Source organism: Musa acuminata, chromosome BXJ3-8 (genome assembly GCF_036884655.1).
Source record: "Musa acuminata AAA Group cultivar baxijiao chromosome BXJ3-8, Cavendish_Baxijiao_AAA, whole genome shotgun sequence".
In the NCBI taxonomy this organism is placed as follows: Eukaryota; Viridiplantae; Streptophyta; class Magnoliopsida; order Zingiberales; family Musaceae; genus Musa; species Musa acuminata.
This window is the reverse complement of record NC_088356.1, coordinates 17,542,809-17,562,577: the sequence shown is the minus strand read 5'-3', so window position 1 is coordinate 17,562,577 and position 19,769 is coordinate 17,542,809.

Sequence of the window (19,769 nt, the reverse complement as noted above, 5' to 3'; positions counted from 1 at the left end):
ACAAACTCTCCACCTTATTATCTATATAATGAAAATAATACGAATTACTTATCATTATGTGTGTCACTAACAAAACTTATCATCCTAGTTGTGATGTCCCATAAAAATCGGAATATAAGTTACATCATTTAATGGGAGCATAATTTCATCCAATATTTTGATTTTTACTGCAATAGTATCTATGAGATTTACCAATCTTTTTCTTCACTTAGTTGATAAAGGAATTTGAGCTCCACTTCAACATAAAACAAATGAATTCACATTTTACCTCAGAAAAATCTTATATTTTCATGCAAACAGATTGCTTTTGTCAATTCAAATCACACTTAAACCTTGGGAGGTAACACATGTTTTGGTATTTACTTTGCTTCATCTTTGGTAGTAGAAATTAAATAATCGATCCATTCTTATATATCAAGATTAGGGATCATTATTTGCTTTATCTACCATAAAAAAAAGATCTTTACACTTTCTTTTACTGTATCTTTTTCTTCCATTGACCTCTCAATCGCTTCTTAGTACTTCTTAGGCTATCCTTGTAGTCTCTGCAAAGCTGATAGAATTATATCTATAGAGTAGTTCCTACGAAGCCGTCCTCTTTTGAAGGGGTTAGTGAGTTTCCCTTAGTCCTTTCACATGGAGAGGATTGGATTCTAAGCCTCTACCTCTTTCACGTACTAATGAAAGCATATAGGTTGTTGACCTTTTAGTCTACTAGAGAAGATTTCCAAATCAAAAGTTTCAACGCTAAAGCTTATTGGGAGAGTGAATCAGTCCTTCCCATGTATTATTGAATGATCAAGTAGTCATATCAATAGACGTAACCTCAGATATATATCTACAGATGCCTTTGTTATTGGGCTATAATTTTCATTACGTCTCTCTTTTAGTAGTGAAAATACTTTTGATATTGAGAATAGCGAGGTTATATTTAATTCTTAAATTTATTTAATTATTTTTATGAGTGAATATCATTTAAATAACATAAATTCTACCCTCATCCTTTTTTTTATTCTCACTTATCTTTGTATTAGTCAATCAAAATATATTATATTAATTTGAGATCTAATTTTAGAGTTAGGAGAGCTTTGAGCTTTGTCAAAGTGTTGGAGAAGAAAATATCTCCTTGCCTGAAGTGAGGAGCAATGACCTATTGACTTATTATAGCGACCACTGTCATAGCTCAAGTGACTCCGGGGATGATCATTCCGGAAGAAGTGCAAGTTAAGAAGTTTTTCAAAATTTGAAGATCCACATTAGTAATGTGAGAAATAAATTAGATTTGATTGACTTAAACCGATCTAAACCCCCTTATAAGATGAGTCTCATGATTTATCTCTTTTCGATGAAGTAATTATGATTTACTTTTGTACTTCCATACTCAAACAGAATCAAACAAATTTCTAAAAGAAAGATCCATGACTAAGGGTCTAGGATCCCCCATAAGCTTTGAGCCTTGGGACAGCTTATGCAAGTGATGGGTATTAAGCAAATAATCTTTGTCTACTATCGTTATCATAATAATTGTTGCTTTTATATTAAAATAATATTTTAATTATCTTAAAGTGATAATCTCATTTATCGAAGCTTATGTTGTGGTTGATACGAGTTTAGGATCCCTCATCTATGGAGCTTAGGATCCCCCATAAGCTTTGAGCCTTGGGATAGCTTATGTAAGTGATGAGTATTAAGCAAACAAACTTTAGCTACCATCGTTATCTTAATAATTGTTGCTTTTGTGTTAAAGTAATATTTTAGTTGTCTTAAAGTAATAATCTCATCTTCATCATCTTAGGCTAACCAATACTTCACGTAGTATCTCAATCTACACGTATCAGTGGATGCAAGCTTTGGCAAGACACCTTCTCAAGCATTCTCTCCCCTTACATAATCTTGAATTACTTTAGTTTGAGATTAGCTCTTTCATCATTTATAGGTTGTCTCTTCTCAGGCCTAATGTTTATGGAGAACTTGATTACTGATGAGTTAAGCCACCAAGTCCATGACGGATATCCAACTTTTCAGTGACTAGGTAGTGTAGTTTGACATTGTTTTGTACATGATTGAAATAACATTGGTTGACCCTCATGTCTTCCAATTGATATAGTGGATGAGAATCATTTGGCTACTGAGAATTTAACAATGCTCAAACAAAATTTTTACATAAATAAGACATACTTACAATTTCTTTAATTTGATAGATTATTTTTGTAATGGTAATTGAACTTATGTTGAGGCTCACTTAGTCATCTGAGGAAGGTCGGTCCATAAATTGGTCTAAATTTTTTTCCTAGAGTTAAAAATTCTAATCCTCAATTATTTTTATTTTTGTTGCTTACATCATGAATTATTTTGATGTTATAATTGACTCATTAGCTCGATAGATATAAATCACTATTATAAAAATACTTAAGCCTTAAGTTAATAATAGTAAACTCATATAATTCCATATCATAACTATCTTTATATTTGGAATATGAAACTTGTTAGGATCAAGAGCACTAAGAGGGGGGGGGGGGGTGAATTAGTGCAGCGGAAATCTTTCACTATTAAAATTGAAAGCTGCGTTCGTTTGATAAAAATGATTTCGATGTAAAAGCCGATTCTAAGATTACTTTAACTTAAGATTAAGCGAGATGACATTAAAGTAAATCTACGAAGGCAGTTTGCAATTTATGATGAAAATCAGAATGCAAGCGCAAACTGAAATGCGACGTTCGTACGATAAAACCGGTTTACGTCTAAATGCCAATTTTGAAGATACTGAACTTTGAGATACATTTTATAAATGCGCAGAAGGCAGTTTGCAGTTATGATTGAAATCAAAACGTAAACGTAAACTGAAATGTAATGATCGTATGAAAAAGCCGATTTATGTCTAAACGCAGATTCGGAAAGCTCTGAACTTAGAAACTCGTTCGTAAAAGCGCAAAAGGCAGTAACTATTTAGGAGGTTTGCAGTAAAGATAAAATGCTCAAAGTAAATGCAAATCGAGATTTAGAGTGGTTCGGTCAATCTTGACCTACTCCACTTTTGGCTTCCTCCACCGACGAGGTCATCGACGTCAACTAGAGGCATTCCTTCAATAGGCGAAGGCCAACCACCCTTTTACAGTTTCACTCCTTTTGACGGGCTTAGGAGACAACCCTTACAGAGATTTTCTCTCATCTCTTTACAAATCAAAACTTTGAAGAACAGAGGGAGGAGAACTTTTGGCCTTTACAATAATTTTGAGCTCTAAGAATCACAGAAAAAGATCAAGTTTTCGGTGTAAGTTCTTGCTCTTTCAGTGCTGAATGGGTGGGGTATTTATAGGCTCCAACCCAGTTCAAATTTGGAGCTCAAAACTGTCAATTCCCGGAATTCCGGGATCAGGCGGTTGCACCTCCTGGCTGGAGCGGTTGCACCGCCTGGCAGAGCTCGAAGACTGAGCCTCTGGGCAGTGCCACCTCTGTCAGGGGTGGTTGCACCTCTCTGCCAAAGCTCGAAGACCGAGCTCAAGCGGTTGCACCTCCTGACTGGGGCGGTTGCACCGCCTGCCAGAGCTCGAAGACCGAGCTCAAGCGGTGCTACCTCTTGTCAGGAGAGGTTGCACCGCCCAGTCTCGCTTGGAGACCGAGCCCAGGTGGTTGCACCTCCTGGCTGGGGCGGTTGCACCGCCCAGTCTCCCTGGGAGACTTAGCCCAGGCGATGCTACCTCCTGGCTTGGGCGGTTGCACCTCCCACAGCAATTAGGGTCCGAATGGGTAGATCCATTCGGCCCAAATTGGGTCTTTCAGGGGCCCAATTGCCCCAAGATTAAGCTAATGGGATCACCTCCCATTTCCATCTTAATCATTGTGCTAACTACGATAAATTCTAAGACAATTTCTGCAGCTTGCTCCGGTGCGTCAATCGCTTCTTCCGACGAGTTTCCGGCGAACTTCCGTCTATCATCCGATGAACCCTCGGTGATTCTCCTGCGGACTTCCGGCAAACTCCTGGACTTGTGACGATACACTTGGCGAGTTCCGACGAGCTTCTTTGGCAAGCTTATGGACATCTCGGATTTGTTCCCGCAGAACCTCCGACAACTGTCCGAATTTCCGTCGAATTCTCGAACTCCCAACGTGATCATTGTCTTGACTCCGGCGCAACTCCTACTGCATGTCTTACTTTCATCGTAGTTAATCCTGCACATGTAAACAAAAATTCGATTGAGACAATTAATCCTAAGCAATTAACCAAGTTGTCCGGCATGTCATTGGTCACTCGACGCTTCGTCCGATTCTTCGGCGCATTGTCCTTTCCTGCGGCCTATTGCCCAATCGGCCAGTTGGCTCCGCAACTCCGATATCCTTGGCACAATACCCGCTCTTTTTGGCCCGATGCCCGAGTCCACGGCCCGAAGCCTTCTGTCGATACGTCGACCGATCCACCGGCCCGACGTCCAATCTTCTGACATGTTCCTCCGGCACAACATGATTTTCCTGCTTTAATTGTCTCATCCTGATCGAGGCATCCTGCGTCACTCAAAACGCAGATTAAATCATAAACATATATCAAGTAGTTTCATCATCAAAATACGAGATTCAACAATCTCCCCCTTTTTGATGATGACAACCACTTGATGACGGAGTTAAACTTAACTCCCGAAGTTTAAACAAACTCCCCCTATCAATATGCCATATTGATAAAACCTTGAATTCAAACTGAATTCAAGTCATTGCAATATTCATCATGAATACTTGCAACACGTCATCATGAACTTATGCATAAACTTATGCATAACATCATACTTCTCCCCCTTTGTCATCAACAAAAAGGAGAAGTACCACAATCAAGCGTTTGTGATATTGGTTCAACTCATTGCATGAAAAACATAATATCAAGTTTTATCATCATGCAAGTTTGCAATTATCAAATATCAACATGTAAAATTACGATGTAAGCTTTTGATATCATAACGCAAACACTTCAAGTGTTTATCAATTGTAGCATTTCATCACATGGTAAGATATCAACGCGTAAAATTACGATACAAGTTCTTAACATCTTAACACATGATGCAGACATGGCATAATGCAAATTTGGCAATCATAGCATCAGTGTTCATAGCATCAATTCATATATTTCTCCCCCTTTGTCGTCAACAAACAAAATTCTCCCCCTTTGTCGTCAATAAAAAGGAGAACGATATAAGCAAATTTTAAATATAAGTGCGATGCCATAAGCAGGTTCATGTCATTTTTCAACAAAAAGTGATAAGATACCAAATATTCAAACATTTCAAGGAAAACATGACATGGAGATAGCTTTGAAAACTTTTTCCATTTTATTTGTTATTTTCTTTTTGCATGACGGAGGAAAGCTATTTCTGAGCTTACTCGAATGAAGTTAAAATCGATAAGATATTAAAGCACGCTTCATTTTTACAAGTATCAAGATATGTATCAAATCCTTGTACGTAAAAATAACTTCCTTTTTCAAGAAGGAATTTATAAGCAGGAATCATTTCATCAAATCCATTTCTCAAAACAAAATATTGTTCACATGATAAGTGTATAAGAGATGTATTTGCTTATTGATTCCATATGTCAAAAATTAATGATATGAATTAAACTTGATATGACATATGCTTATTAAGTCTGGAAGAGGATAATTCAAAAATCCAATTGTTAGGATGCCAATAGTTAAGAGAATCCAAAAATGAAATTAACACTTTCATGCATTCGGATAAGGCTGTGCTATTGATTTTCAAATACAATCATGAGGACAAAACATGTTTATTATCATGAAAATTTTTATATCCAAAGCACATAATTTCCAACCTGTTATTAGGGCATGTAATTGTGTAAATTCATCATGGCAGTCGAGTGATTTGATCATTCAATCAAGAAAGTCCGAAAATTGATTTTAACAAGTTCAATCATTCGGATATATTTTTGCCATAGTTTTTCAAATACAATTATGAAGATAAGACATGCTCATCATCATGATAGTACGATAGTAAGTTTACAATATACAAGCTAGCAAAAAATTTTCAACATTTTAAGACACGAAAGCTAGCAATTTTCTCTTTGAGATATGCACATTAGCAACTCTTTCTCCCCCTATGTCATTGGGAAAGAGAAGGGAAGACCCTTTATATTAATTTCTAAATCATGACAAGGGAATGTTTCAATCTTATTTATGCATCATTATATTTTCAAATTCGAACATGCACAATTTCAAAAACCTTATATTTCATTCGTGCATGATACTGAATAAATCAATCAATATTATGAGCATATCATACATGATACTTAAATTTTTAACTATTTATCAACATTTTGATCATGATACCAAACATTCATCATTTAGAGTATTCATGACATTAAATCAACATACATCATTTTATTGATAACTCATAGCATTTTAAATCATGATTTACATCATATGCAATACATCACATCATAATTAAAAAGCTCAAGTATTGCATGCATCATTGCAAATCATAAATGCTTCATATCATGATGGTATCAATTTTGTCAAATTATATCTTACCATGCATGATCATAACTTTTCATTTGTATACATCAAAATAAATTAATGAATATTTCATGTATTCATATCATCACATAAGGAATATCAAGAAGAGTTGGTAATGAGATTTACGAATCATGTAGACAAATTATGAATATTAAGAGACATATTATGATTCTTTTCAGATAACTCAAATAGCAAAAAGAAAGAATCACAGTAAGTTATTTTGATTTATAAAAAGAATTCTCAAGTTATAATTCCAAGAAATCACGATTCATTTCAATAAATTTCAATAAGAACACATCATCAAAATCTCAACATTACTTTCAAGAGATTCAAAATGGCATAGATAATTTTATTGATCTCTTAGTGAAAAAGTCAATACGGTAGAGAAAAATAAATTTTCAAGAAAGATACTTTTCTCTTTTTAGTTGTTTTAGTTCATATGATTTTATTTCATCTATGCCAAACATGTAGCATGTTTTAAAATCGAAAGTGCAAGTTTTATTACGACAAAGGTCAATAAGGCACTTTCATTACCGTAAAAATCAAAAATCGCAAGATTCATCATCTATAATTATAAAACCAATAAACACGATTTTTAAAATCTCATGCATAGAATAAAATCATGGTATCAAAACATCATTATATCATCAAGCATGATTTCATATTTTCAATCAAAATCATTTTGTTTGTTTATCATAAAATATGTATTTTTCATGATTATTTTTAAAACTACTAGCATGATCATAAATTTTGCATTTTCATCATATTTTTTTTTTAACATGTAATTTTCAAGAAAATTAATTCTATATTAAAAAGAAAATGTATTATAAAGAGTATCATGTAATTTCGAAATAATTCAAGAGAGTTGAGTTGCTTACCTTGTAGTCGAAGCTCGTCAAAGCCCAATTCGCCGTTTCACCTTTGGAAGTTCTTGATTCATCCTTGGTTGCCTTCCTCTTCTTTGGCCTCTTCCTTCGTTCAAGTTCATTGTCTATTTTAGATTTTTGTTTAATAAACTTATTAAGATTTAGTGTTCGAAGTTCAAGTTCATCATTGTCCTCATCACTTGAGTCATCGCTCAAGTGGCATTCATTTGTCCGGAGTTCCAAATCCTTCCTGTTCTTTGGAAGGTGATTGTGTTCAACATGTTCATCATGTGCATTGTGCACCATTTCATATGTCATCAATGAACCAATTAGTTCTTCAAGTGGTAAGTTGTTTAGGTTTTTAGCTTCTTGTATTGCAGTTACTTTTGAATCCCACTTCTTAGAAAGAGAATGCAAAATCTTGTTTACGAGTTCAAAATCCGAAAAACATTTTCCAAGAGCTCTTAAACTATTGACGACATCCGTGAAACGGGTGTACATGTCGCCTATAGTCTCGCTTGGTTACATTCGAAAAAGCTCAAAATCATGTAATAAAAGGTTAACTTTTGAGTCTTTGACTCTACTAGTTCCCTTGTGTGTGATTTCAAGTGTTCGCCAAATGTCAAAAGCCGTTTCGCACGTAGAAATCCGATTGAACTCATTTTTGTCTAAAGCGTAAAATAAGGCATTCATAGCCTTCGCGTTTAAAGAAAAATACTTCTTCTCCAAATCCGACCATTCGTTCATCAGTTTAGAGGGAAGTTGAAAATCGTTTTCAACGATATTCTATAAATCCAAATTCATAGAAGTCAAGAAAACTCTCATTCGAGTTTTCCAATAAGTGTAGTCCAATCCGTTAAACAACGGTGGACGAAAAATCGATAAACCCTCTTGAAAACCATGAAGAGCCATTTCTCTCGGGTGTAAATCCGAAATGAGAAATACCGGGCTCTGATACCAATTGTTAGGATCAAGAGCACTAAGGGGGGGGGAGGTGAATTAGTGCAGCGGAAATCTTTCACTATTAAAATCGAAAGCTGCGTTCGTTTGATAAAAATGATTTCGATGTAAAAGTCGATTCTAAGATTACTTTAACTTAAGATTAAGCGAGATGACGTTAAAGTAAATCTACGAAGGCAGTTTGCAGTTTATGATGAAAATCAGAATGCAAGCGCAAACTGAAATGCGACGTTCGTACGATAAAACCGGTTTACGTCTAAATGCCAATTTTGAAGATACTGAACTTTGAGATAAGTTTTATAAATGCGCAGAAGGCAGTTTGCAGTTATGATTGAAATCAAAACGTAAACGTAAACTGAAATGTAATGATCGTACGAAAAAACCGATTTACGTCTAAATGCAGATTCAGAAAGCGCAGAAGGCAGTAGCTATTTAGGAGGTTTGTAGTAAAGATAAAATGCTCAAAGTAAATGCAAACTGAGATTTAGAGTGGTTCGGTCAATCTTGACCTACTCCACTTTTGGCTTCCTCCACCGACGAGGTCACCGACGTCAACTAGAGGTCTTCCTTCAATAGGCGAAGGCCAACCACCCATTTACAGTTTCACTCCTTTTGACGGGCTTAGGAGACAACCCTTACAGAGATTTTCTCTCCTCTCTTTACAACTCAAAACTTTGAAGAACAGAGGGAGGAGAACTTTTGGCCTTTACAACAATTTTGAGCTCTAAGAATCACAGAAAAAGATCAATTTTTCGGTGTAAGTTCTTGCTCTTTCAGTGCTGAATGGGTGGGGTATTTATAGGCCCCAATCCAGTTCAAATTTGGAGCTCTAAACTGTCAATTCCCGGAATTCCGAGATCAGGTGGTTGCACCTCCTGACTGGAGCGGTTGCACCGCCTGGCAGAGCTCGAAGACTGAGCCTCTGGGCGGTGCCACCTCTGTCAGGGGCGGTTGCACCTCTCTGCCAGAGCTCGAAGACCGAGCTTAGGCGGTTGCACCTCCTGACTGGGGCGGTTGCACCGCCTGCCAGAGCTCGAAGACTGAGCTCAGGCGGTGCTACCTCTTGTCAGGAGAGGTTGCACTGCCCAATCTCTCTTGGAGATTGAGCCCAGGCGGTTGCACCTCCTGGCTGGGGCGGTTGCACCGCCTAGTCTCCCTGGGAGACTTAGCCCAGGCGGTGCTACCTCCTGGCTTGAGCGGTTGCACCTCCCACAGCAATCAGGGTCCAAATGGGTAGATCCATTCGGCCCAAATTGAGTCTTTCAGGGGCCCAATTGCCCCAAGATTAAGCTAATGGGATCACCTCCCATTTCTAACTTAATCATTGTGCTAACTACGATAAATTCTAAGACAATTTCTGCAGCTTGCTCCGGTGCGTCAATCGCTTCTTCCGGCGAGTTTCCGGCGAACTTCCGTCGATCATCCGATGAACCCTCGGTGATTCTCTTACGGACTTCCGGCAAACTCCGGGACTTGCGACGATACACTTGGCGAGTTCCGATGAGCTTCTTTGGCAAGCTTATGGACATCTCGGATTTGTTCCCGCAGAACCTCCGACGACTGTCCGAACTTCCGTCGAACTCCCGAACTCCCAACGTGATCATTGTCTTGACTCCGGCGCAACTCCTACTGCATGTCTTACTTTCATCATAGTTAATCCTGCACATGTAAACAAAAATTCGATCGAGACAATTAATCCTAAGCAATTAACCAAGTTGTCCGGCATGTCATTGGTCCCTCGACGCTTTGTCCGATTCTTCGGCGCATCGTCCTTTCCTGCGGCCTATTGCCCAATCGGCCAGTTGGCTCCCCAACTCCGATATCCTTGGCACAATACCCGCTCTTCTTGGCCCGATGCCCGAGTCCACGGCCCGAAGCCTTCTGTCGATACGTCGACCGATCCACCGGCCCGACGTCCAATCTTCTAACATGTTCCTCCGGCACAACATGATTTTCCTGCTTTAATTGTCTCATCCTGATCGAGGCATCCTACGTCACTCAAAACGTAGATTAAATCATAAACATATATCAAGTAGTTTCATCATCAAAATACGAGATTCAACAAAACTAAATTGGGATATCATAAATTTTCCTACCTAAAAATTGATGTGTTCGGCAATGTCCAATTCATAACTCAAAAATACTTTGTATGGCACGTGTGAGATTTAGGATGTTATCCACATATTACCCTTTTTTTATTTGAATGTCCCATAATATTATAATATTAAATAAATTTTAATATTATTTGTTTTGGCCCAACTCAAAGAGATTACTAGTCGATTAACTTTACCGGCTTAAACTATTAATCTAAAAATATTTAAAAGTAAGTTAATATCAATAGACAATAACATATTATCATGTAATTAATATTCTAGTTATAAAAGAAACTTCACAATATACCTCTATGTTTGTATATTGATATAGACAAACTTCACGAAGGGGTAATATTATATTTCAAGAGAACAATTATATGCTGTGAGATTCTTTCTTTTGAAACTCTTTTCTTATATCCTATAGATACAGATGTATCATCATTCAGCATCTGCCATCATAATAGCAAAGAAGAAAATGTACGAAAGAATCTCAAATTCACCTGTCCAATACTTAACTAATAGAAGATCACGATAGAGGCAAACATAGAATGATATCATTGTATTCTTTACATACTCAATCTATTTATGATTTGAGGATCAATCACATATTTGAGTACATAATTTGATCAAATAATTTGAGTGCATGATTGAAGAAAATTTTTTCCTCAAAACTTGTATAAATATATATTAACTCAATGAATGAAATTACTCCTCTTCACAACAAGAACTCCTCTTGCCTTGTGCAAGACTTTCCCTTCCTTGGTGTCTAATGGTAGTAATCCTTCGTGTCAAAGTAATATCAATGCTTCATATATATGATATACTCATATTTTTGATTCTTTTATTAAGGAAAGAATGTAATATTTTTTTATCTTTCTGAGGTCCTATTTATAAATATAAATATAACTCGGACTAAATTACAAAAGGTACAAATAGGGGTGGCGTTTCTTCCCACCATCTCTGATACATCTCTTAACAGCCACTGCCTTCCTCGTAAGGAAAATAAAGGCTGTGTCAGTGAAAGAGAAGGGAGAACGAAGAGGAGGAAAGGAAGAGAAGGCTACGTTGATGGGAGAGAAGGGAAGAATGGAGAATAAAGGCCGTGTTAGTGAAAGAGAAGGGAGAAAGAAGAGGAGGAAAGGAAGAGAAGGCTACGTTGATGGGAGAGAAGGGAAGAATGGAGATGAAGGAAAGAGAACAAGAGAAAGGAGGAAGGAGAGAGAGGAAAACAAAGGCTGTGCCGATGGAAGAGAAGGGAGAAAGGGGAGGAGGAAAGGAAGAGAGGCTATGGTGGAGGAGAAGCGAGAAAGGAGAGAGAAAAATAAGAGAAGGCTGCATTTGTAGGAGAGGAGAAGAAAGAAAAGAGAAAGAAGGAGGAGGGAGGAAGAAGAGAGGAGGAAAAAGAAGAGGAGAGTAAAGAAGGTTCAAATCGAGGAAAGAGAGATATCGGGAAAGGAAGAAAAAAAAAAGAAAGAAAGAAAAATTGAAGAGAAAAATCTTAAAACTTTTGTTCATATTTTCGTGCTCTTTTATATGAGAAAGAGTGAGGTATTTATAGATTCTAATAATTTAAAAAATAGAGTCAAAAAATATTTTATCATCAGTTTTCGGGGTATTGACGGTATCATTATCATTATTGGGTGATACCATTGTCTGCCAGATCGACAACTAGCGGAACCATCGCTTATCAGTCTAACACTAGGTAGTACCACCATCCAATCTGAAACTGACACTGGGTAGTACCATCGCCCAGTTTGGTAGACTATGTTTGGGCAGTACCACTGTCCAGTCTAGCGATACCACCACTTGACATAATCTAGGAGATTGTGTTTAGGTGGTACCACCCAAACATAAGAGGAACAAGAAAAAGGAGAAGGGAGGAAGAAGAAGAGAGGAGGAAAAAGAAGAGGAGAGTAAAGAAGGTTCAAATCGAGGAAAGAGAGATCTCGAGGAAGGAAGAAAGAAAGAAAAAAAAAAAAAGAAAAGAAAGAAAGAAAAATATAAGAAAAAAATCTCAAGATTTTTGTTTACACTTTTATGCTCTTTCATGCAAGAAAGAGTGAGATATTTATAGGCTCTAATGACTTCAAAAATGGAGCTAAAAAGTGTTTCATCGTCGATTTTCAAGGTACCGGCGGTATCATTATCATTATTGGGCGATACCACTGTTTGCCAGATTGACACCTAGTGGTACAATCATTTGTCAATTTGATACTGGGTGGTACCACTACCCAATCTGACAATGACACTCGATAGTACCACCGCCCAATCTGGTGGTACCACTACTTGACATAGTTTAGTAGACTATGTCTAGGCGGTATCACTACCTAGTCTAGTGGTACCACCACCTGACATAGTCTGGGAGACTATGTTTGGGTGGTACCACCACCCAGTCTGGCAGTGTCACCGCCTATCCCTTTTATGGGTGACCGAATCAGCCTTTTGCTTGGCCCAAAACAATCCCAACTCAAGCCCAACTAGCCCCTAATTAAGTTGGCGTTGTTTCACTCTAAAATCGACTCAATTAGACCTAAACTAACTCGATCTAGACACCCAATTACAAGCACAAATTTTATATTATCCGGTATGTCATTGGTTCATTCTACGCTTCGTTCGATCATTTGGTGCATCATCCTCTCCTTCGACGTATTACCCAATCGGTATATTTACTCCCGCAACTTCCAATCTCCTTAGCACAATATCTGATCCTTCGGAATGATGCTTGAACTCATGGCACGAGTCCTTCCGGCACGTCAACCATTCCTCTGGCTTGACGTCTAATCTTTTGACATGTTTCATTCTAGCCCAATGTTTGATTCTTCCTACTTTAATTGAATTGTCTTTCCTTGATCGAGGTTAGTCTTGCATCACTCAAACGCACATTAGATCTTAATTTCATCAATTAATTTTGTCAATAAAATTTGAGATTCAATAGAATATCTCATGTTTTCTTGCTTTGATAAATCCGTAGCTAGGGATTCAGAGTAAGAGAGAAAGAGTTCTCCGGGAGAATCCGATTAGAGTGAGACTCGAGTGAAAACCATATGGGCCTAACAACACCATGCCCGGTATATAGTCTCTAAGGTATTAGATAGATGAGGGACTATAGATACATAGTAACTGAGGACATACATGTCCAATGGATTAGATTCCCTTGTATCGTCTGGGGACTGCGGTGTAATAGCCTAGTACGTCTGCAGTCGATAAGTCGAGTGAATTATTATAGATATAATAATTCATTGAGTCAGAAGGAGTTCTGACAAGTATGACTTATGGCCAACTCGATATTGGATCTAGAGGATCATATACATATGGTAGGTATTGTGACGAGTAAAGGTTTGGATATGAGATATCCACTAGAACCCATATCTTATTAGATATCCAATAAGCCCCTGAATTATTGGATCCTATGGATGAGATCCAATAAAAGCAGATAACAGATTATTAGGTAGAAACACACTAATCTAAGAGGCTTGGATAGTTGGATGGAGATCCAACCCAATATGACAGGATCTATTAGGGTTAAGTTGACATGTGGCATCTATAAATAGGAGGGAACCAAAGAGCCATGAGCCAGGTTCTTTTTGGCTGCCATATCATATTCTCTGCTCTCCCTCTCCTCGTCATACCGCAGCCCCTATTTGGGGCATGTGGACAACAAGAAGGGGCAGCTCCTTCTTGATTGCGTGGTGCGTGTGAGGAAGAGTTTTGGGCAACGATTTGAGGAGCGTCTTCATAGCCCCTGCCATGTGGATCACTGCTAGAGAGGGGGGCATTTAAACTCTTTCATCTAATCCTATAGATTTGTAAGAATTCAGGAATATACAATCTCCTTAGGGAATTCTCTTACACGTAGTTTTTCAGTTTCACGGGATTTTGCGCACCAACTTTTGCACGACGTTAAGAAATTTTTTTTCTTGAGTGTAAGGCAATAGTGGAAATTAAAGAAGCGTCTTCATAGCCCTTGCTGTGCTGATCACTGCTAGAGAGGAGGACATTCGAACTCCTTCATCTAATCTCATAGATCTATAGAAATTTAGGGATATACGATCTCCCTAGGTAATTCTCTTATGTGTAATTTTTTGATTTCGTAGGTTTCTACATACCAACTTTTGCATGATGATAAGAAACCTTTTTCTATAAAAATTTTGGGATTTTATTTTTTGTTCTTCCACTGTGCATGTGATGTCGCCCCTGTTAGGACCGAAATTGACACTAAGAGTGAAGGTGAATTAGTACTTATGTAAAAGCACGTTAGTTTAAAAATTCTCGTTTGATGAAAATCAATATAAAAAAAATGGTTTAAACTTAAAACATTTGCAAGAGTAGTATTGAGCAGGTAAAGCAGTTGCAAAATAAGTAAACAAGTGGAGAAAGGGAGGCACACCAATTTTATAGTGGTTCGGTTATCGTGGCCTACATCCACTCCCGATTCCTCTTCACTTGAGGCCACCAGCTTTCACTACCGATCCTATTTCAATGGGCGAAAATCAACTACCCTTATAACTCTTTCTTCTTTTCACAGGCTCAGGAGAGAACCTTTACACCTCTCTTTTAGACCTCACTCCTTCCTTAGAAAACTTCTAACTCTAGGAGGAAGAGACTCTAAATCCTAAGAGAGTTTTCAATTTTTCTCAAGTATTCTTTCCCCTTTTTCTACTTAGTTTCATGCTTAAATCGAGCAGGGATGAGTGGGGTATTAATAGGCCCCTAATGGATTCAAATTTGTGTTAGGAACGAGTCAGTATTAAGAGAGGGGGGTGAATTAGTACAGCGGTAAAAATTATGTCGGTTCAAAATCTCATTGCGATTAAACCCGTTTCGGAAGTTGTTAACTTAAAAGCATACAGAAGAGTGTAGTGGATGTAAAGCAAGTAAAGAAGGGCAGTTTGCAATAAATGTAAATTGCAAGAAGTAAATGCAAACCAAGTTATAGTGGTTCGGTCGTCATGACCTACATCCACTCCACCGATTCCTCTTCCATCGAGGCCACTAACATCCACTAATGATCTTCCTTTAATAGGCGACTCCCATTTTATAACTCTATTCTCCTTTTGCAGGCTTAGGAGAGAACCTTTACACCCCCACTTACTCCTCTCTCAAACTATACTAACACTTAGATCTTTAAGAGGAGTTCACACAAGATTATAATAGCATTTTCTTTCTTTTTCACTCTCAATTCTTGTGTTTGTTAACCTGGGATGAGAGGGATATTTATAGGCTTCAAGTTGATTCAAACTTGGAGCCTAACAATGTCTCATCCCGGGTCCCGGGTATGGGCGGTACCACTGCCTGACAGTCTCTCGAAGACTATGTCTGGGCGGTACCACCACCCAGACTGGTGGTCCCATTGCCTGACACTGACACTGGGTAGTACCACCACCCAGACTAGTGGTACCATCGCCTGACATAGTCTCGGAGACAATGCCACGATGGTACCGCTTGTTGGGTCATTGTTTGGGCCTTTTATTGGGCCCAACACAGTCTATATATGGGCCCAACTAGTCCCTAATTGGGTTGGCTTAATTCCAATCCCAATTATGTGCTAACTACGAAATTTAAGGTATTTACTAAGGTAAACAAGTTCGTAAGTCTAGGTTTCTTCTGGCAAGCTTCCGGCAAACTTCCAACGATCTCTTGGCAATATTCCAATAGACTCCCGACAAGCTCCTGGACTTCACAACGATCTTCTTGGCGAGTTCTGATGTGCTTCTTTGGCAAGCTCCTAGACTTCTCGATCAATTCTGGCAGAACTTTTGACGAACGTCTGGACTTCCGATGAACTCTCGAACTCCCAACGAAATCACGTCCTTGACTCCGAGACTTCATTTTGCTTTATGCCTTGCTATAATAGTTAATCCTGCATAATTAAAACCTACTTCGATCTAGACAATTATTACTAAGCTAATTAAATGTTGTCCGGCATGTCATTGGTTCATCGACGATTCATCCGATTCTTCGGTGCATCGTCCTCTCTTGCGGCCTATTGCCTAATCGGCCAGTTGACCTCCGCAACTCTGATTTCCTTAGCGCAGTATATGCTCTTCTTGGCTCGATGCTCGAACTCATGGCCTGAAGCCTGTTGATACATCGACCGATCCTTCGGCTCGACGTCTAATCTTCTGACATGTTTTTCTTCGGCCCAATATGATATTTCCTGCTTTAATTGTCTCTCCCTGATCGAAGCATCCTGTATCACTCAAAATACAGATCAAATCATAAACACTATCAATTGGTTTCATCATCAAAATCCGAGATTCAACAATCTCCCCCTTTTTGATGATGACAACTAATTGATGACAGAGTTAATTTTAACTCCCCCTATCAATATGCCATATTGATAGAACTTTGGATTTAAAAATCTAAGCAACATGTTATGATAAAATTGTGCATAACATCATCATACTTCTCCCCCTTTCTCATCAACAAAAAGGAGAAGTGTAACTTTCAAGTGTTTGAGATATAAGCTTTACAATATTGCATAATAAACATAATCTCAAGTTTTATCATCATTGCAGTTTGTAAGCTAGCAAATTTAGCAAGTGTTACATCATATTAAAACATGCAAGCTAGCAGATTTTATATCACTTTACAACATGTATAATCACCAAATCATCATTAACGTTAAAGATGTGTAAGATTGTAAATTTTGTAAGTTTACATTTTTTCTTCTATTTTGAGATGAGCAAGCTAGCAAAATTTTGCTCTCTTTGTGATGTGCAAGCTAACAAGTTTTAGCTTCTTCTTCCATATATCATCATGCAAGCTAGCAGATTTTATCTCCCCCTTTGTCATTGTCAAAAAAAAAGGGAAGAATATAATTTATAATTCTTTTTCCTTTTACATCAATTTTTAAATCATGATAAAGTTAAAGTATCAATTCTTTTTCAATATGTTCGTGCATCATTATAGTTTCAAATTAAAATATGCATAATTTTAAAACCTTACATTTCATCCTTATGCATGATACCAAATAAATCAATTATCACTATGTGCATATCATACATGATACTAAGACATTAAAATTTTTAAGCATTTATAACTTATTTTCTCCCCTTTTCCATCAATTTTCAAATCATCACATAAAGAATAACAAGAAAAATTAATTTAGTGATGAGTAATACTTCATGAAAACAAGGGAGTATCGAAACATGGAAGAAAAATCAATTTATGTATACAATGTTCCAAACATCAAAGCACATCTTCTCAAGTTGTGAGAAAAAAATAATCAAGGAAACATTATGATTCATTTGGACAAATATTCTTTTTAATAAAATGTAAGAAATCATTCGAGAATAAAAAGCGAGTGATTTTGATTCACATAAGGAAAATATCAAGTTTTGATTCTGAGAATTCAAGATCATGATTTCAATTATGCTTCCTTTTAATATATAACAAGTATAATCATAGGAGATCAAATAGTAAAAGATATTCAAAAGAAATTTTAAGTTATGAATTCCGAAAGAGATATTCTCTTTAGTAAATGACAAAAAGAGACATAAGAGATCAAATGATATAATATCTTGATTCATACATAAGAAATCTCAAGTTATAATTCTTGAAAAATCAAGATAAAAGCTCATTTAAATCCAAATCGTCAACTCAAAATCATTTTCAAGAGATTCAAAATGGCATATGTAACTTTATCAATCTCTTAGTAAAAAAAAATCGATAAGATAGAGAAATTTTTTTTAAGAAAAATACTTTTCTCTTTTTAGTTGTTTTAATTCATGTGATTTATTTCATAGAAGCATGCCTTTTTCATTTATGCCAAATAAAAAAATATGCATCAATGTTTAAAACCAAAAAAGAACTTTCATTACGGCATAGATTGATAATCCATAAATCACAAGAATCATCATGCATAATTTTAAAAAACTCATTAATCATGATTTCAAATTATCATTACATTTTCATTAAGTCATCAAGCATGGTTTCATTGAACATAATATTGAATGATTCTTAAAGATATCTAAACTTCTTTAGTTTTAATTTGTGTGATTGACTTTATATTAGCATGCCCAAATATTTGTTCTTATGTCAAAACCATGCATCATGTTTAAAATCGAAAACCAAAGACAAGATTCATCACAAAAATCATCAAGCCTTCCATACAAAAACCATGCATTGTCATCAAAAAAACAATATGGAAATCATCAAGATACTCATTATAGCTTCTTTAAAACATACATAGAATTAATATTTTTAGGTATACAAGCATTAGATTTATATCTAATATTTTATTACATTATCATAAAACATACAATTGTCATGATCTTTTTCAAAATTACTAGAAAGATAAGCATGATCCTAAAACTTTTAACATTTTCATTACATCATTAAACATACAATTTTTAAAAAGAAATTTATATGATTTTTTAAAACTAAATTAAAAATAACTCATGAAAAACATCAAGTAATTTCAAAGTAAACTAAGGGGGTTTCATTTGAGTATTTTACCTCATTATCAAGAGTCACCAAAGCGAAGTTTATCGTTTCGTCTTCATCGGTTTGCTCATCTTCTTCGGAGGTACTCGTTTCGTCCCAAAATGCTTTCTTCTTCTTGCATTCATTCACAGCAAGTTGTTACTTTCTTTTTAAGTTTACTTTTAATTTTTTATTCTTGTTTTAAAAACTTTTTAATCTTTATTGTGAGAGGTTCAAGTTCACCATCACTTAAACTTTTTAATTTTTGGTTCATATTCTTTGGAAGGTTATTCTCAAGACCCGATAAGTTCTTCGATTGAAAAAGTATTTAAATCTTTGGCCTCTTGAATGATCGTTACTTTAGGACCCCAAGTTTTAGAAAGAGATCATAAAATTTTGTTCACAAGTTCAAGGTTCGAAAAACTTTTACCAAAAGCTTTTAGACTATTGACGATATCCGTAAAACATGTGTATATGTCATCAATAGTCTTGCTTGGTTTCATTCGAAACAACTCAAAATCATGCATCAAAATATTAATATTCGAATCTTTAACTCTACTAGTACCTTCATATGTGATTTCAAGAGTGTGCCAAATATTGAAAATCGTTTCACAAGTAGAAACCCAATTGAATTCATTTTTGTCTAAGGCGCAAAATAGAGCATTCATAACTCTAGCGTTTAAAGAAAAAGTTTTCTTCTCCAAATCATTCCATTCTTTTATTGGAGTAGAAGATTTTTGAAATATGTTTTCAATAATATTCCATAAGTGTAAATCCATAGAAAGCAAGAAAACTCTCATTCGAGTTTTTCAAAAAGTGTAGTCCATCCCATTGAACATAGGAGGTCGAACGATAGAAAAACCCTCTTAAAATCTAAAAAGAGCAATTTCTCTTGAGTGTTAAACCAAATGA